At 47.0% G+C, this 13,076-nt stretch overlaps 1 non-coding gene across 1 annotated transcript; it reads right to left on the bottom strand.

The window, feature by feature from the left end:
- Positions 1 to 12,756: 12,756 nt before the first annotated feature.
- Positions 12,757 to 12,828, bottom strand: TRNAD-AUC (transfer RNA aspartic acid (anticodon AUC)). Its single transcript has one exon. It is a non-coding gene; the product is annotated as a tRNA-Asp (tRNA).
- Positions 12,829 to 13,076: the final 248 nt, after the last annotated feature.

Below are 13,076 nucleotides of genomic sequence, written 5' to 3'. Positions count from 1 at the left end.
GCGCTTTTTTTTTGGTGGCATTTAATCACTACCGGTTTTTTTTTTTTTTTTTTTGTTTTTTTTTGCTAAAAAAAAAAAAACTCAATTTTTTGGGGGGAAAAATAAAAAAACGTTTTTCTTAGTTTCTGTTATAAAATTTTGCAGGCTCTGCTTTTCTCACACTGTGACAGCACGTGAGGAAACAGGAATGCCAATAACCAGCAAGTTGTGATTGGACACAGCTGATCACATGGTAAAGGGCCACTGTGATTGGCCCTTTTACCTCAAGGTGTGTCCAATGCATACTTGTGATTGGTTGCTTTCCAATCAAGTGACTGACAAATCACAACAGCAGTCACATTAAGAGAATGCCCACCTCCACTATTTAGATCAGGGGGTCTTCAAACTGTTGCCCTCCAGGTGTTCAGGAACTACAATTCCCATCATGCCTAGTCATGTCTGTGAATGTCAGAGTTTTACAATGCCTCATGGGATGTGTAGTTCTGCAACAGCTGGAGGGCCGTAGTTTGAGGATCCCTGATTTAGATCATGGAGCTCAAACTGGCTGCCCTCCAGCTGTTAAACTACAAGTCCCATGAGGCATTGCAAGGCTGACAGTTACAAGCATGACTCCCAGAGGCAGAGGCATGATGGGACTTGTAGTTTCGCAACAGCTGGAGGGCCGCCAGTTTGAGACCCCTGAATTTTAGATCCACTTAAAGGGCCGGGAGGCAGCGGCAGGAAGGGGGGTGTGCTCAACCTGCGGGCCCTCCAACTGTTGCAAAACTACAAGTCCCATCATGCCTCTGCCTTGGTGTATCATGCTTGTACCTGTCGGAGCCTTGCAATTCCTCATGGGACTTGTAGTTCCACAGCTGGAGGGCTACAGGTTGGGCACCTATGGTTAACGTAAAGCCTGGTGACCCTGCCATGAAGGTCCTTGTTCGGACACTTTCCTGGGGTGACAACTCTGTCCCTGCCTCACACAGGCTTCCAATAGAGACTACAAGTGGTTGTTGCAACACACATGGTCCACTGTTGTCACCATTGGAAAACCCACCTTGAGAAATGTCATGCAGCCATTGCTGGAGTGCATGTAGATAGGAAGAGGCTGCAGGAGATCAGCAGCACTAATAAAAGGATTGAAAAAAAAAGAAAATGAGGACATTAACTTAAAAAAGGGCAATTATTTATTATACATGGTGCTTTATCAAATTCATATGCATTTAACATCAATTGTAAATTGACAGGAAGAAATAAATGACGTTTCAAAGTGGTTGTTCCTTTTGTGGTGTCGGATGGAGAGGGACTACCTCCTCTCTGTGGTCCTTTATATCTGGAATGTGTGTTTTTTTTTTTTTTTATATATATACCTATTACCGGTGAATTCCAAACAGTATAGTAATTATATGATACATCAGCTTTTAAAGTGTAAGTAAACCCTACTATCGTTTCTAGCCAAGGAAGCTGCCATTTTTGCCTCTGTTTAATCAACAACTGCCATGATGCTGCACATGTGATCAGTTATGACACCAGCCATTGGATGGTTTGACAGTTTGGTTGAGAGCACAACCAATGGGAGTGTTACATTTCCGGCACATGCCAGAAAAGTAACTGTTTTATGGATGGGTTTACTTCCGCTTTAAGGAAAAGGAGTCGGGAACCTGTCAGCTCATCTCTGCAGCCCTAAACAAGGCTACTATCCAGTGCGGAAAGAACTGGTTTGTCTCGGCATGGAGCTGTATGGACTGTTTCACACGGGCTTCAGCTTCTATAAGAGCTTTGTGATCAGAAAGTTTTGACAAAAAGCAATTGCAGAGCTTTCACTCAGCTCTGTTTTGAAGCTCTTAAAGTGGTTGTAAACCCGGGTAAAAAAAAAAAAAAAAGACCCTGCAAGGCAAAGGCATAATGAGCTAGTATGCATAGCATACTAGCTCATTATGAATTACTTACCCGAGAACGAAGCCCCCCCGCAGCCGTCCTCGTCTCCCCCTCCGGCCGGCGACCTCTCTCTCCAGGGGGTTACTTCCGGGTATCGCGGCTCCGCCGCTGTGATTGGCCGGAGCCGTGATGAGGTCACTCGCGTGCATGCGCGCGGGAGCCGCCGGGAACGGCACAGTACAACTGAAGCCACGGCACCTACGTGCCATTGCTTCAGTTGGCTTAAGTGCGCATGTGCCGATGACATCGGCACATGCAAATACAGGGATGGTTTTAGGAGATATCCAGTGCAGCTACAGGTGAGCCTAATTATAGGCTTGCCTGTAGTTTAAAGTGGTTGTAACGGGTTTACAACCACTTTAAAGTGCCATTCAATGATCCTAATGGGAGTGCTGATTGTCACTTTAAGCAAGCTACTAGCTGGCTTCAAAAAGTGTACAGTGAGGGGGGGGAGTATTTAACCCCCCTGCTGATTTTATAAGTTTGCCCACTGACAAAGAAATGATCCGTCTATAATTTTAACGGTCGGTTTATTTTAACTGTGAGAGACAGAATAACAACAAAAATATCCAGAAAAAAGCATTTAAAAGAAAGTTATAAATGGATTTGTATTTTAAATGAGTGAAATTAGTACTTGGTGGAGAAACCCTTGTTGGCAATCGCAGAGGTCAGATGTTTCTTGTGGTTGGCCACCAGGTTTGCACACATCTCTCTTTGCAGATTCTCTCCAAGTCATTAAGGTTTTGAGGCTGACGTTTTGGTAACTCGAACCTTCAGCTCCCTCCACATATTTTCTATGAGATTAAGGTCTGGGGACTGGCTAGGCCACTCCAGGACCTTAATGTACTTCTTCTTGAGCCACTCCTTTGTTGCCTTGGCCGTGTGTTTTGGGTCATTGTCATGCTGGAATACCCATCAATTACCCATTTTCAATGCCCTGGCTGAGGGAAGGAGGTTCTCATCCAAGATTTGATGGTACATGGCCCCGTCCTTTGATGCTGTGAAGTTGTCCTGTCCCCTTAGCAGAAAAACACCCCCAAAGCATAATGTTTCCACCTCCATGTATGACGATGGGGATGGTGTTCTTGGGGTCATAGGCAACATTCCTCCTCCTCCAAACACAGCGAGTTGATGCCAAAGAGCTCGATTTTGGTCTCATCTGACCACATTACTTTCACCCAGTTCTCCTCTGAATCATTCAGATGTTCATTAGAAAACTTCAGACGGTCCTGTACATGTGTTTTCTTGATCAGGAGGACCTTGCGGGTGCTGCAGGATTTCAGTCCTTCACGGCGTAGTGTGTTACCAATTGTTTTCTTGGTGACTATGGTCCTAGCTGCCTTGAGATCATTGACAAGATTCTCCCGTGTAGTTCTGGGCTGATTCCTCACCGTTCTCATGATCATTGAAACTCCACGAGGTGAGATCTTCCATGGAGCCCCAGACCGAGGGAGATTGACAGTTATTTTGTGTTTCTTCCATCTGCGAATAATCGCACCAACTGTTGTCACCCTCTCACCAAGCTGCTTGGCGATGGTCTTGTAGCCCATTCCAGCCTTGTGTAGGTCTACAATCTTGTCCCTGACATCCTTGGACAGCTCTTTGGTCTTGGCCATGGTGAAGAGATTGGAATCCGATTGATTGCTTCTGTGGACAGGCGTCTTTTAGACACGTAACAAGCTGAGATTAGGAGCACTCCCTTTAAAAAAGAGCTCCTAATCTCAGCTTGTTACCTGTATAGAAGACACCTGGGAGCCAGAAATCTTGATAGGGGATCAAATACTTGTTTCACTCATTAAAATGCAAATCAATTTATAACTTTTTTGAAATGGATCTTTGTCGTTATTCTGTCTCTCACTGTTAAAATAAACCTACCATTAAAATTATAGACTGATCATTTCCTTATCAGTGGGGCAAACGTACAAAATCAGCAGGAGATAAAATACTTTTTTTTCCCCCCTCACTCAAAAGGATAAGCTTGCTTAAAGTGGCAATCAGCTCTCCCATTAGGTTCTATATTCAGCAAGCTGTATTTGAAGGGTACTTTTAAGTCTTCGGTCACACCGAATCTGACTTTGAAATGCGACTTCACAAATTCAAATCTGCATGCTGGTGCGACTTCATGCACAGATGTCTATGCAAGTCGCACCTGCACTTGCAAAAAGTACTGCCGGAGCTACTTTCAAAATCGGCACAACTCCGACAGGAGTCAGTCGCACCGATTTGACCGCTTCCATTGTGGACAATAGGGTGCAACTTATGGGATTTTAAATAGTTTTGCACCGATGTGACCGGGGATCTAAAAGTTTCAACAAAGCTCGCTGTTCACACTGCTTCTATACAACTCCTAGACCACCAGAGGGCGCCCACTCCCCTCCTCCTAGCACCACTACTCCTTTCCCGCTCTGTGGTCACGAAGAAGAGCTGGCCGGGGACAGGATCTAATAGCACTGGTAAGATCCAGATTTCACCCCCCCCTTCCTCATGGGTGTCAGGCTGCAACACAACACCCCCCCCCCACCACCACCACAGGTGAGTCTCTAGACCAGGGGTCTTCAAACTATGGCCCTCCAGTTGTTCAGGAACTACAGTTCCCATGATGCCTCGTCATGTCAGCGAATGTCAGTTTTACAATGCCTCATGGGATGTGTAGTTCCGCAACAGATGGAGGGCTGTAGTTTGAAGATCCCTGCTCTAGACCTTAAATGGACTCGGAGGTTAAAAAAAAAAGACAATTTAATTTCATAGGTTGGACTTGGGTCTTTTTTTTCAACCTCACCTACTATGTAAAAAGACACTCGCCTGTGTTGTCAGACATGAGATTCCTTTGCGTTAAGAATGATCTGCCAGGAAACCAAGCCCTTCCTGGAATCTGAACCTCCTCTTCGGCCCCCACAGGGCTCGCTGGGTCCTCCTGCCAAAAAATTGATGACCTTTACGTGTGCACTATAGGGACCTAAAGGTCAGCAAGAGGAACCAGTGAGCGCTGTGGGGGAGGGACCCAGGAGAACAGCAACCGTGTTTCCCAACAGACATCCAGGTCTGTTTTATTAGCAAAAGGAGAGATCGGCATTACAATCATTAGCAAGTAAGTCGCTTTAAACAATTATTTTTGGGACAGGGTTACTTTAAATATGTGCTTCTCAAGTACCCCCAACAGGTCATGTTTTTTTAGAATTTCATTCAGCATGCAAAAAGGTGCCTTGCATAAATGTCAATTGCTTGGTTTTTAGGACAAACTATTTTATCTAAGGCAGGGGTGTCCAAACTTTTTTTCAAAGAGGGCCAGATTTGATGAAGTGAACATGCGTGAGGGCTGATAGTTTTGCCTGACGCTCTTTGAAATATTAAAATTCGGTCTAAGTCTGTTCGTTCGAGCACTAATACACTGCCCAACAAGAATTCTGCAGCTTCAACCATTGCCATCAATGCAGCCTCAGCCATTGCCATCAATGCAGCCTCAACCATGCCCAGCTGCAGCCTCACCATTGCAATCAATGCAGCCTGATCCATGCCCATCTGCAGCCTCGGAAGGGGCCAGGGAGGGGGCGAGACAAGCACCGACAGGTAACATACAGGAGAATATCCTGTTTACTCAGTGGCCTCTGTAATAAAAAGTCCCGCTGCCTCCTGCCTGATCTAAGGGGGTGATTGAGGTTGGGACCCCCTGCTTTAAAAAGGATAAGTACACTTTAAAACAAAGTACATTTACCTATTTTGGACCCATCCCCCCCCCCCCCAGATGCAAACCTTGATCTGACAGCCGGGGCCTCCAGGGTTTGTTTACATCCAGCTCTGCAAGTCCTCACGGAGCCTGCACACTATATAGCTCCATAGGCTTCTATAGGACCTTTTCAGGCTTTGGGACTCGGCCATTATTTGCCTTGGCCGGCCTGCACATTTTTAGTCCCCATGGACTTTTATGGGGCCGTGTCCCAAAGCTTGAGAGATGGGTTCAACAGAAGTCTATGCAGCTGTAATGCGCAGGCTGTAAACGACCAGTGGAACTGCTCGCTGTCAGATCATCATCTGTGGAAGGAGGAAGGTAGGTTAGGGATGGTCGGGGAGAAAAAGGATAAGTGCACTTTGTCTTAAAAAAGAGGAGTTCTGCCTATGGGGATGTTAAAAGTCAGCAGCTACAAATACTATAGCTGCTGACTTTTTTTTAATATATGGACACTCCCCTGTCCAGGGAGCCCGGGACGTCGGCACCCCCTGCCGATTTTCAGGTGCTGCTGCCATCTCCACTAAGGGAAACTGGCAGTGAAGCCTTTCGGCTTCAGGGCTGGTTCCCTACTGTGCATGCGTGAAGTGTGCAGAAGTGGGGACAGGTCCCCGTTCCTTCCTCCCCCTGAAAAAAAAAAGGTGCCAAGTATGGTGGGGGGAGGAAGCAAATTAGCAGAGGTTCCACTTTACTCATCCTTTAAAGCAGGGGTCTCAAACTCCAGCTGTTGCGAAACTACAAGTCCCATGAGGCATTGCAAGGCTGACAGTTACAAGCATGACTCCCGTCATGCCTCTGCCTGTGGGAGTCATGCTTGTAACTGTGAGCCTTGCAATGCCTCATGGGTCTTGTAGACCTTTGGGTCTTGTAGTTTTGCAACAGCTGGAGGGCCGCCAGTTTGAGACCCCTGCTTCAAAGTGACAATGTCAGAATATTTAACAGCTTGCTGACCGTATAATCTCTCGATATAAGGCGGCTCGGCTGCGCCAGATCACGTCCCTAGTGCGTGATCTGACACTTCTGCATAGAGGGTGCGTGCGTGCTACCAGCGACCCGGCCGTGCTGTGACTCGACACAGCAAATGTCGATCAGCAGGTGCCAGCCGCTGGACTACCGCCAGCACCCGGCGATCGTCATTAATTCACAGAGGATGGGGGCTCTGCCTATGTAAACAAGGCAGAGCCCTGTCCTGTCAGGCGGGGGAAGTGGTAAAGTTTCTTTTCCCGCAAAGCAGGGGATAAGTTCTATTACTTCCCCTAGTGAATGCAGCACATACATTTAACCCTTTGATTGCCCTAGATATGACCCCCTTCCACAGCCAGTGGCTTTTTTTTTTTTTTTGTTAGCACTGATCACTGTAATAGTGGCAGTGTCCAATTGGCTGCCGCAACATCTCAGTCCACCTATAAGTCGCTGATTGCCGCCATTACTAGTAATAAAAAAAAAAAAAAATTAAGAAAAATTCCAGTATATATCATGCCTAACGAAAAACAACGCACTTCATTTTTGCAGCAGCCACGAAGCAAAGACATGCATCAGAACGGAGCGGCTGCATGCCCTCGTTTACTACTGCCTGCTCTTATAGACCCCCTGGCCATCTGTGTAAACAAGCCCCTAAAGCTGAACTTTCCGTTTACATCACCTTTACATTCAAGGGGCATGAAAAAAAGTTTACAATAGCTTATAGCAGGGATATGCAATTAGCGGACCTCCAGCTGTTGCAGAACTACAAGTCCCATGAGGCATAGCGACAACCAGAAGCATGATGGGACTTGTAGTTTTGCAACAGCTGGAGGTCCGCTAATTGCATATCCCTGGCTTATAGTTTAGAAAAGCCTGTCCCCTGGCCAGCATATTGCAGAGGACCCTTTGCTCCTTATGTGGAAGCAGTGGTCTCTCTGCAGAGGTCTGCCACACCCCTGGCACGTCGGAGCTCAAGCGCTCCAATCAGAAAGGGAGCATCCTCTGTGCAGATTGCAAAACTATAGCTCTGATTAAATCAGAGAGACCACCGCTTCTACATAGAGAAAACCCACCGATAAAGGACTCTGTACATCTTTTTTTTTTATTTGATGCACCCGAAATACATATTGGTGTTGTGACACAAAAACTAGAAAATTCGTTAAATTAGAAAATCGCTAAGTCATGTAAAAGAAGTTTACAACTTTCCTCTTCCGATTTACATTCCGACAGCAACGAGGAGCAAAAATCGATTTTCTAAAAGGACGGAATGGTCAAACGTTTCTGGGCGGAGCCCAACCTCCAAAAGCCTTTTCTAGGTGTTGGGCGACGGCCAGCGTTAGATGGTCGTTATACTGGGAGGAGACAATCTGTACGCCCAGCGGCAGTCCAGCTTGGCTAAGCCCCAGTGGGCACTGGGTGACCGGCACTCCTAATACATTGAATATACCTGCCAAGAAAAGACAACGGATTAGTGTGATTCCATTTAAATGCCGGGCAAATTCTGACACTTCTCACATACATCTAAAAATCTACTTTTTTTTTTTGCTAGAAAATTACTTAGAACCCCCCACACTTTTTTTTTTTTTTTTTTAGCAGAGGCCCTAGAGAATAAAATGAAGGGTGTTGCAATTTTTATATCACATGGTATTTCGGCATAAGTTTTTCAAACGCAATTTAATTGGGGGGGGGTGGAATACACTTTAATGATTCATTTTTTTTCGCACACTATAAATATAATACCCAAAACATGAAAGATGATGTTATGCCGAGTAAATGGATACAAAACATGTCATGCTTTAAAATTTGGTGCCATTACACAGGTGGGAGCAAAACCATGATACTTTTTCTCCATAATTCTCAATAGACGATGCTTTAAATGCTTTTAGATTACCAGTTTAGAGGTACACAGGAGGTCTGGCGCTAGAATTATTGCCCTCGCTCTGACGTTCGCAACACTACCTCACAAGTGTGGTGCAATCGCAGTTTACATATGTGTGCGGGACTTACGCATTTGCGCATAAACATTGGTGGGGGCGGGGGCACTTTCAATTTTTTTTTTTTCAATTGATCCAAAACTTTTTCTTTTACACTGTCTCTTTAATTCTTTTTTTAAAATTAACTTTATTGCCATCACAAGGGATGGCCTCCAATGCAGCTGATCAGACATAGATCGGTCGAATCAGCTGCTTTCCTTGATGCAAATGGCCAGGTAAACAAGTGGAATCAGAAATGACTACTTCCTTGTCGCTTCCGATTTCTGGGGTCACAGAGAGGCAGGTACGACTTTAGTCTCTCTCTCTCTCTCTCTCTCTCTCTCTCTCTCCCCCCCTCTCCTCTTTACCCCCCTCTCTGTCTCCCCTCTTTACCCCCTCTCTCCCCTCTCCTCCTCTCTCTCTCTCTCTCTCTCCCCCTCCTCCCTCTCTCTCCCCCTCCTCCCTCTCTCTCTCTCCCCCTCCTCCCTCTCTCTCCCCCTCCTCCCTCTCTCTCCCCCTCCTCCCTCTCTCTCCCCCTCCTCCCTCTCTCTCCCCCCTTTCTCTCTCCCCCCCTCTCTCTCTCCCCCCCTCCTCCCTCTCTCTCTCCCCCCTCCTCCCTCTCTCTCTCTCTCCCCCTCCTCCCTCTCTCTCTCCCCCTCCTCCCTCTCTCTCTCCCCCTTTCTCTCTCCCCCTCCCCCCTTTCTCTCTCCCCCCTCCCCCTTTCTCTCCCCCCCTCCTCCCTCTCTCTCTCCCCCTCCTCCCTCTCTCTCTCCCCTCCTCCCTCTCTCTCTCCCCCTTTCTCTCTCCCCCTCCCCCCTTTCTCTCTCCCCCTCCCCCTTTCTCTCCCCCCCCTCCTCCCTCTCTCTCTCCCCCCTCCTCCCTCTCTCTCTCTCTCCCCCTCCTCCCTCTCTCTCTCCCCCCTCCTCCCTCTCTCTCTCCCCCCTCCTCCCTCTCTCTCCCCCCTCCTCCCTCTCTCTCTCCCCTCCTCCCTCTCTCTCCCCCTCCTCCCTCTCTCTCTCCCCTCCTCCTCGCTCTCTCCCCCTCGCTCTCTCCCCCCTCCCCCCTCGCTCTCTCTCCCCCCTCGCTCTCTCCCCCCTCCTCCCTCTACAGGTGTCGCCAACTGTTGCATTGCTCCCGGAATGGCAGAGCACGGGAAAGGGGCACGCTATAGCTAAAAAAAAATACGGCTACAGCGCAGGCTTAAATTACCGGAGGGCGTCCATGTACGTCGTCCTGTGCGCCCCCTACGGGGCGTGGGCATTATGCTCTGTGATCACCGGGTCCATGGGACTCGGCTAGTCTCAGATCGGAGTAAAGGGCCAATCCCGGCCCTTTACCATGTGATCAGCAGTCAGCCAATGGCAGCTGATCACAATGATGTAAACAGAAGCCGGTAATCACCTTCTTCCACTCCCCCCCCCCCTCCCGCTGACAGCTCATGTAAAAAGGAACATCGGTCCCACACACCGACAGCCATGGCCCACCAGTGCCACCTACCTGTGCCCACTATTATCGCCGCCTCCACAGCGCACATCCGTGAAGGAGAAAAATTACCTGTTTGCAAAATTTTATAACAAACTTTTTTTTTTTTCAAAATTTTCAGTCTTTTTTTTTGTTTGTTTATCAAAAAATAAAAAACCCCAGTGGTGATTAAATAGCACCAAAAGAAAGCTCTATGTGTGTGAAAATTGGCCTGGGCAGGAAGGTGGTATAAGTGCCTGGTAAGCAAGTGGTTAAAGGGAAATGCCAGCTGACAATCTTGATACCCAGATGATGTCTGCAAGAGGATGATACCAAGTCAAAGTTGTATCCTCCTCCCCAGTGACTGGAGGAAGTAGCAGGAGATTGAGAAGGTCATCTTTCTGCTCTCTCCTCCTATCAGCGTGTTCCTTGTGGGCGCTTTTGCATTCTGTACACCTGATTGGCTCCCAGGCCTGCCCCTCCCTTTTACATTCTAAGCTCTGTTGTAGAGGGGTTTGCAAGAGGCTGATACAAAGTAGGGCTGGGAGATTTTTCACAAAAATAAAAATCTGCGATTTTCTTTAAAAAAAAAAAAAAAAAAAAAAAAACACTCGATTCACGATTCGAATGGAGTTTTTTTTTTTGGACACAGCGACGGTCCTGAAGAGCTGCGGGCAGGAGTTTTTAGGCGAGGCCGCGGCTTAGGGGACTAGGCCGAAGCTGCGGTCTCACCTAAAAACTCCTGCCCGCAGCTCTTCAGGACCGGCGCGGTGGGAAAAAAAAAAACAACTTGCTTTGAATCGATTTGACCTCTCGACTCAGTTCAAGATTTAAATCGATTTTTTTCCCCAGCCCTACTACAAAGAAAAATTTCTCTGTTAAATTTAAAACGCAGAACTTTACTGTCATATCCATTCCCTTCCCTCCGTTCCTCTTCCACGCCGTTTTCTACAGAGCTCCGGCGTGTGTGCAGATGTGCTGCTGGCTTCTGTCAGACCACAAATACTTGGCAGAGTACCTTGCGCATGCTCTGCGGGTTTTCTTCCCATGTGCACAGCACTGCCAGTTGTGTTATATGGGCACTATTTGCACAGATGTACTATACACGGCCTCCTGGGATAGTGGAGACTTAGCAATTCCAGGGGCAGTGAGGCCGTTTTAGGCTGAAAAGCAGTACCGTATATACTCGAGTATAAGTTGACCCGAATATAAGCCGAGGCACCTAATTTTGCCACAAAAAACTGGGAAAACGTATTGACTCGAGTATAAGCCTAGGGTGAGAAATGCACAGCTACTGTAAGTGGAAAAGAGGGTCGCCAATGCAATAGGTTATTCTTGGGGATATAGGGAGGGATAGTATTGGGGTTACAGGGAGAGTTATTCTTGGGGATATAGGGAGGGATAGTATTGGGGTTACAGGGAGGGTTATTCTTTTGGGATATAGGGAGGGATAGTATTGGGGTTACAGGGAGAGTTATTCTTGGGGATATAGGGAGGAATAGTATTGGGGTTACAGGGAGAGTTATTCTTGGGGATATAGGGAGAGATAGTATTGGGGTTACAGGGAGAGTTATTCTTGGGGATATAGGGAGGGATAGTATTGGGGTTACAGGGAGAGTTATTCTTGGGGATATAGGGAGGGATAGTATTGGGGTTACAGGGAGAGTTATTCTTGGGGATATAGGGAGGGATAGTATTGGGGTTACAGGGAGGATTATTCTTGGGGATATAGGGAGGGATAGTATTGGGGTTACAGGGAGGGTTATTCTTGGGGATATAGGGAGGGATAGTATTGGGGTTACAGGGAGAGTTATTCTTGGGGATATAGGGAGGGATAGTATTGGGGTTACAGGGAGAGTTATTCTTGGGGATATAGGGAGGGATAGTATTGGGGTTACAGGGAGAGTTATTCTTGGGGATATAGGGAGGGATAGTATTGGGGTTACAGGGAGGATTATTCTTGGGGATATAGGGAGGGATAGTATTGGGGTTACAGGGAGGGTTATTCTTGGGGATATAGGAAGGGATAGTATTGGGGTTACAGGGAGGGTTATTCTTGGGGATATAGGGAGGGATAGTATTGGGGTTACAGGGAGGGTTATTCTTGGGGATATAGGGAGAGATAGTATTGGGGTTACAGGGAGGGTTATTCTTGGGGATATAGGGAGGGATAGTATTGGGGTTACAGGGAGGGTTATTCTTGGGGATATAGGGAGGGATAGTATTGGGGTTACAGGGAGGGATAGTATTGGGGTTACAGGGAGGGTTATTCTTGGGGATATAGGGAGGGATAGTATTGGGGTTACAGGGAGGGTTATTCTTGGGGATATAGGGAGGGATAGTATTGGGGTTACAGGGAGGGTTACTCTTGGGGATATAGGGAGTGATAGTATTGGGGTTACAGGGAGGGTTAGTGTTAGAGAGAGCTATATAGTATATAGTAAATACTATATAGTAAACAGCAGGCTTTTTTTCAGCCAAGTTGCTAAGGATAGCCTAGAAAATACCTGAAAATGAGCTGAGTGCTCCACCTACTGGCTGAAAATGAGAATACAAAACAATCATTTTCTTGTGCAAAAAAATATATTATTCAAAATGCTTAACAAAACACATTCCTTTTGATTTAAATTTTATTCCATCAGCATTTAATTTGCACAGCAGATTTCTCCCTGGGGACACAAAGTGGTTAGCGGTCGAGGCAGCCATGTTGGCAATTGCATTGGCCGGGAATCGAACCCGGGTCAGCTGCTGGATAAGCAGCTATGCTCACCACTGCACCACCAACGCGAGGAAAGTTTTTGAAGTGTGGGAGGAAAAAACCTGGGAATGGGGAGGTGAGGATGACGCTGGATCCCAGTGCTGCAAATATGTCTGGTCTTGTCACAGTGGCAACATATAGCAGCTTACCAATTCCTCTGTGATACGTATCATTGTTGGGTAGCAAGTTTTCTCCTTCAGTGCTCTTTCGATAGCCTGGTTCCATAGACATTTCACTTCCTTTGCATATTGCATATTAGAATTGTTGCAAGATTTCG

Source organism: Aquarana catesbeiana, linkage group LG05 (assembly GCF_042186555.1).
Source record: "Aquarana catesbeiana isolate 2022-GZ linkage group LG05, ASM4218655v1, whole genome shotgun sequence".
In the NCBI taxonomy this organism is placed as follows: Eukaryota; Metazoa; Chordata; class Amphibia; order Anura; family Ranidae; genus Aquarana; species Aquarana catesbeiana.
Note: the sequence above shows the minus strand (reverse complement) of the source record. Positions and strands in the feature narration are given on the sequence as shown.